Here is a 6000-nt window from a genome sequence, read left to right as displayed (position 1 = left end):
AGGTGCGTTCGAGTGTGTGAACACTTTTTTGCTGGGAGACTGAGGCAAACTTGTGGAGAGCACGCTCTCATGGTTGAGGCCTGAGGGGATAAATCTGGGTGGACCAAGAAATGACACGCTAACCAATCCGAATACTCCAGGACTGTCGCACGAATATTTAGGGATGTCAATAGGTCGGGTTAAATGGTAAACCCGGTTGGATTAGGTTCAACTATATTTGGTTTAGGGTCGAGTTAGGGTTTTGAAATTTTTACTCGAATTAGGTTTGGGTTTTGGCTAATTCATCCCATTAGGTCATGATATCCGCATATATACCAGGCATTCTTACAAAATTTTCAATTCTAACTTTATAGGATTAAAGTTTATAATTTATTTATATGTTGCTTTTGATTTTTTTTTTTATTTTTTAAGTGGAAAAAATAACACCTTAGAATTTATAAAACAATTGCCTTACTTAAATTAATGTACTTTACTTCTTCAAAATGTGTTAAAAATACATTTGAAATTATACAAGTCAAGTCAGGTCGGAATTGAGTTAAACCCTATATGGTTGGGTCGGGTTCGGGAATGATGTGTTTTTAAGCCAGTTTGGGTCAGGCTCGGGTTGGGGTGCTGGAGGGTTAGGTTAGGGTTGAGGTAAACTTGTGCCAAACCCGACTCGTTGGCATCCCTACCAATAATGCATTTAAAATGCATTAGATGCACGGCTTAAAGAAAGTCAATTTTAAAAGATGTATGGGGATACGTTTTGGATATGCATGGATACAGACGAAAAATCAAGATACATATTGATGTTGCGCAATCCGACTGCTCCCACCTGGAGGTGATATGGCTTCCAGTAGACGACGAACTCAGTTGATCTGCAAAAAGCGAATAAGAGAACCCGGGGTTGCTTACCCGGTGAGGTCGCTCCGATGCTTAAGTTAGTACTTGGTTGTGAGCTGATAATAGCTTAGAATGCAAGAGAGTTAGTGAGCAGAGATTACGCGTACCTTTCACCCCCGGGGGGTGGAGCCTTCGTGGGTTTCACGGAGTGGTTCCAGGATCCTCGTTACGATGAGGTCCGTTTTCCGCGTTAATTGGGGATACCGCTATCAACTGATAAGATTCATCACTTCCGCCCAAATCGGACGGGGGAGATAATGCTAGCTGTTATGAGGCATGATATCGTAAGGCGTGAAATATGGTGGAGAGATCTTCGGGGTTGCCATGCTTTGGTCAGTCAATATTACCTGAGCTAGTGCCCTTTGGATCCGACCTGGTACAAATGCCGAAGTGCCTTGGGACCGAGGTGGTCCTAATGCGATCGTGCCCCGAGGCAAACTTGTCCCGAGGTGGTTTAGTTATCCGAGCTCGATTCATTACAGGCTTGGTGTGTCGGACTGAGCTGTCACCCTGCTAGTTAGGTCGTGTCCATGTGTCCCCCTATGATTAGGTTGGGCCAAATCACCCTACATCAATTGCCCCCACTCCCTGAGCCAGGGGTCCCAGCACGGTGCGGGGAGTTCATGACGAACCAAGTGGATTTGGTCCGAAGTCCAAGCAACTAGCTAGATGAATCACGGGTCAAACTTGTTCGGCTACCTGACTCAACCAAGAAAACCTAGGTCGCGTCTGGCCTACGCGTGGACGTCACATGATCTATAATCTTCGCGGACGTCAAAAAACGCGTTAAACCGATTTTATCCTCGGGGGGTCGCACAACCGGTTTTCCTAGGAGCCATTGGATTGCTTTGATCTCGATTGTTAGTTCTCGGACATAGCGGCTATAAATAGGGGATCCGTGACTCATTTTTCTCGCCACAAATTCTATGGTTGAGCTTTCCCGAGGTCGGGTCAAAGTCTTTTAGCTCGCTTTCTCTTTGTATTCTGAGGTCGTCCTTCTTTTTGGTGAGTTTTTGTTTTCCTTCATTTGTTTCTCATTTGCTTTTTAATCATGTCTAGTTTTAGCATAGACATGCTTTTAGGTAGCTCTAGTGAGGTTGAGGGTGTCATGGTGCAATCCGCGACCTCTGTTGGGAAGGTTAGCTCGCCACTGGTTGACTCCCCTCTTCAGTCTTTAGAGGAAACTTTTGTTCCCGAAGTTGAGCCATCTCGGCTCGGGGAGACTGAGGTTCGAGAGGAGTATCCATCCTCTAGAACGAAAGCCCCGTCTTCTTCCCGTGGTTGGGATCCAGACGACTTCGGTCCTTCTGCTCTGACATCGGATAGGCTAATGTACCTAGTAGCTCGCTATCGTCTTCCCGATAGCTTAGTCTTGAGTCTTCCTCTAGGTCAGTATCCTTGGGCTCATGATCACCATGAGCTCGTGATCTTTGAGGAGCACCTCGTGGTTGGGCAGCGCATCCCGCTTCACCCTTTCATCATAGAGGTAGTCAAGTTTTTTAACATTACCATTGACCAACTACACCTAAACTCTATTAGGAATATAGTTGGTATTATCTCCTTGTTCCACACATATAATCGACCTCTGTCCCTAGATACCTTCAGCTTGATCTGTGCGATCAACCAAATTCTGCTTGTCTGCGCAGGGACATCAGACAAAGCTAAAAAATCTCACCTCAGCCTGGGTTCAAAATCCAATTCGGTTGCCCGAATAAGGTTCTAGCCTGGAAGAGGAGGTACTTTAATGTCTGAAATCCTGAAGGGTGGTCTTTTCCAACTCACTAGAGGGTGGCTATCAAGGATCCTAGGGTGAGCTTAGATGCAGAAACTAGGGCAGTTATCAACTCGTGGAGGGACCTCGGCCTCGAGATGAAAGATTTCTTGGCCGAGGAGAAGCTTGTGCGAGCTGGTCTGAGCCCTCCTGGTAGGTTTCCACCTTTGTTTTTTACTTTAAGGTTTTCTTTAATTTGTGGCTAACCTTTTGCTTTTATAGTTACCATGCCGGAGGTCAATGCTAAGGACCTTCTCAAAAGTGTTCAAAGAGGGAAGAAGAGGAAGAGGTCGGTCCTTTAGCCCTTGCCCCATCCGAAGTCCTTGCCGTGGAGCCGATCTCTACTGAGCTCCCTAAGGAAGAGGTCCATCCTCAACCCCCGTGGTGGACCTGGATGACGACCAGGAAGAGGATGCTCAGCCTCATGAACCGGGGAGCACTTCTGTACCCGAGCAGGAAAACGTCCAACCTCACAGGCTGGAGAGCGCTTCTGCACCGAGGCCCAAGTCCTCCAAGGAGAGCATAATGACTCTTCAGGTCGGAATGCACAAGAGCAGGGATGTCATCTTTCCTGACGCGGTCGCGGAGTGGGTTGACATGTCTACAGCCATGCTCGGAAGCCAAATTGTCGGTTATTGCATAGTGGTAAGTATCTTACTTTACATTTTTTTTCTTTGTTACTTTCAAATGTACTTACCTTGGTTTTATTTTCTAGGTGAACTCTGCCATTCATTCGTTAATGTGTCAGTCTGAGATCCATCTGAAGCAGGCTCGAGATGTTGAGGAAAAGGCACGGTAGCTTTATCGCGAACTGGACCTTGCTCGAGGTGAGATACTTCGAGCCAAAAATGGAACTCGAAGCCAGCAGGAGCTGATCTTGGCCATGACTGAGGAGAAGGAGAAGCAACGGAGACTAATCTTCACATTGACCGAGGAAAAAATGAAGCAACATGAGCAAATCTCAACGTTGACCGAGGAGAAGGCAAAGCTTCAACAAGAGATCGAGAATCTCGAAGCGACGATCCAGGAGCGGACTAAGATCTTCGAGACCACCATCTAAGAGGCGCGGGCTGAAGAGAGAAGCCACGCCATCGAACGCTTCAAGGAATCCTCGGAGTTCGACAATCTCCAAGTCGAATATGGATTGATCTCCTATCGTTTTGGTTTCAATCTGTGCAGGTACTTGGTGCGGTAGAAGTTCCCCGATCTTGATCTCGGAATCATCTCTATGTTGGGCCTTACCCCCGAGGTGGCGAAGGCGGCGAACAAAGAGCCCAACTCATTAGAGGAGGAAAGCAACGACGAAGTCGAAGATGTGGAAGAGCATATGGAGATCGACTCGACTGACAATCCTCATGAGTGATTCTGGCTTTTTCTTCTTTCTGTGTTTTGGATGTACGCCCCGAGGCCACCGAGCTCGAGTTACAATGAAACCTCTGTACTTACACTTTTCATTAATGAAATACAAACTTTTCTGAGTAATTCCTTGTACAACAAATATTCTAAGTGTAAATGACTCCCAATATGAGTAATGAAATACAAACTGAAAGCTAGAGTGAGGTCATCGTACCTGAATCTATAGGTCTAGCCCCTAGGAGAGAGACAAAGGATAGCGCCAAGTGGCTGAAAAAGTCAAATAAAAAAAACTCATAATGAAAAATATAAGGGATAATAGCATATAAGGGCAAATTTTGGGCCCTAATATAAGTACAAGTAATATTTAAAATAAAAAATAAAAAATATGGTAACTTTTGAAAAATAATATCAATAAAGGGCAGAATCATTGTTCATCTTCTTCCTCTTGCAGTCTATTCACCAGCGCCGCCACCACGTCTGGCAACGCCTCCGCCCACCTCTGGCAATGCTGTCGGAGGCGGAGGCGTTACCGGTGAATAGACTACAAGAGGAAGAAGATGAACAATGACTCTGGCCTTTATTGATATTATTTTTCAAAAGTTACTCTATTTTTGACTTTTTTTTTTAAATATTACTTTTACTGATATTAGGGCCCAAAAGTTACCTTATATTGGTATTATCCCAAAATAGAATAATGCAAAAGCTATGATTTTTCTGGGATAGTATAAATAGTTAGTTCAGATTGGTTTATAATTAACTAAACCAAAACCGAACCAACCAATTGGGTTTCATAACTAACCAATCCGAGTTTTTTAAAAACCGACCATAACAGGTTGGGTCGGGCTGATTTGGTCCGTTTCGTCGGTCTGAACCATTTAATGAACAGCCCTACTTTTATATTTACACGTTAAGGGCTAATATGCAATTGCTTAGTTTAATTATCTTTGTGTTAATGGTATAAATAACTCCACTTATAAAATATTTCTATTTATAATCCTCTTTTAGCAAGTAACTATAGTCTTTGCCTCTTTTCCCTATAGCTATAGAGTTGTGCTTGAAAGGGCCTAAAATGTTTTTAGTTGGATTGGAGGGTTAAGCATTTTCCACTTTTACCATTATTATTATTATTGATTGTTATTTGTTCCGTGTTGCACTAACTCTTCCAATGAGGCTTTGTATTAAATGATGAACAAAGCAAAAATAAATCACAAAAAGGTTGTCATTAAAGGGCTCTGATAATAGTTTTCAGAGCAAGTTGTGTAGAACATCAAGGATGAGTTATGGGTTATGCTTTTACATTCATAGAAATATAGAATCATGTGTGGTGGGTTCATATTTTATTTGTCATGCCCCATATTCCTTTTGATAATTTATATCACTTCTTAACAAAAGGAATTTTCTCTCTATCTCTCTCTACTATGTTTGTTTTATTTGTATCCTCTCAATTTCATTGGATATATAAATACCAGATTCTTTTTCAATGTTCATATGAATGTGTGTTTTAGATGCTTTGATCTTTAAAGCTAAATGCCAATTCTCTTGTTTTAACAATAAGGTTGAATACCAAAGTCCTAACAATTGTTCCAATTGCTCATCAAGAAGAAAACAGAATAAGATGTTCGATTTACTCGTTGGTTGATCAAGTTACAAAAATGAACTTTACAAAACTTAAAAAAAAAAATCCTCAATGCTCAAAAAATGGAAACATATAATCAAATTACAAAAGTTTTAGTTAATCAATCCTAAATACATATTTTCTAGTATGCTGTAGCAACATATGTGGCAACTTTCATTGCAAATGCCTGGTAGTTTTTTCCGATGGCATTTGTATACATGATGATAATATACATGTTGCCAAGCCAAACATAAGACACGCTTCCCTGTACAATCATATTCCATGCTTTTGAAACCACTCAGGCATGTGGAATAAGTTTAGTCAAGAGAATGAGAATAATGTGGATTTGTTGGGTAGGAATGAGAATCCTGCT

This window comes from Nelumbo lutea, chromosome 4 (assembly GCF_056320005.1).
Source record: "Nelumbo lutea isolate HS-2025 chromosome 4, American lotus-T2T, whole genome shotgun sequence".
Classification (NCBI taxonomy): domain Eukaryota; kingdom Viridiplantae; phylum Streptophyta; class Magnoliopsida; order Proteales; family Nelumbonaceae; genus Nelumbo; species Nelumbo lutea.
Note: the sequence above shows the minus strand (reverse complement) of the source record.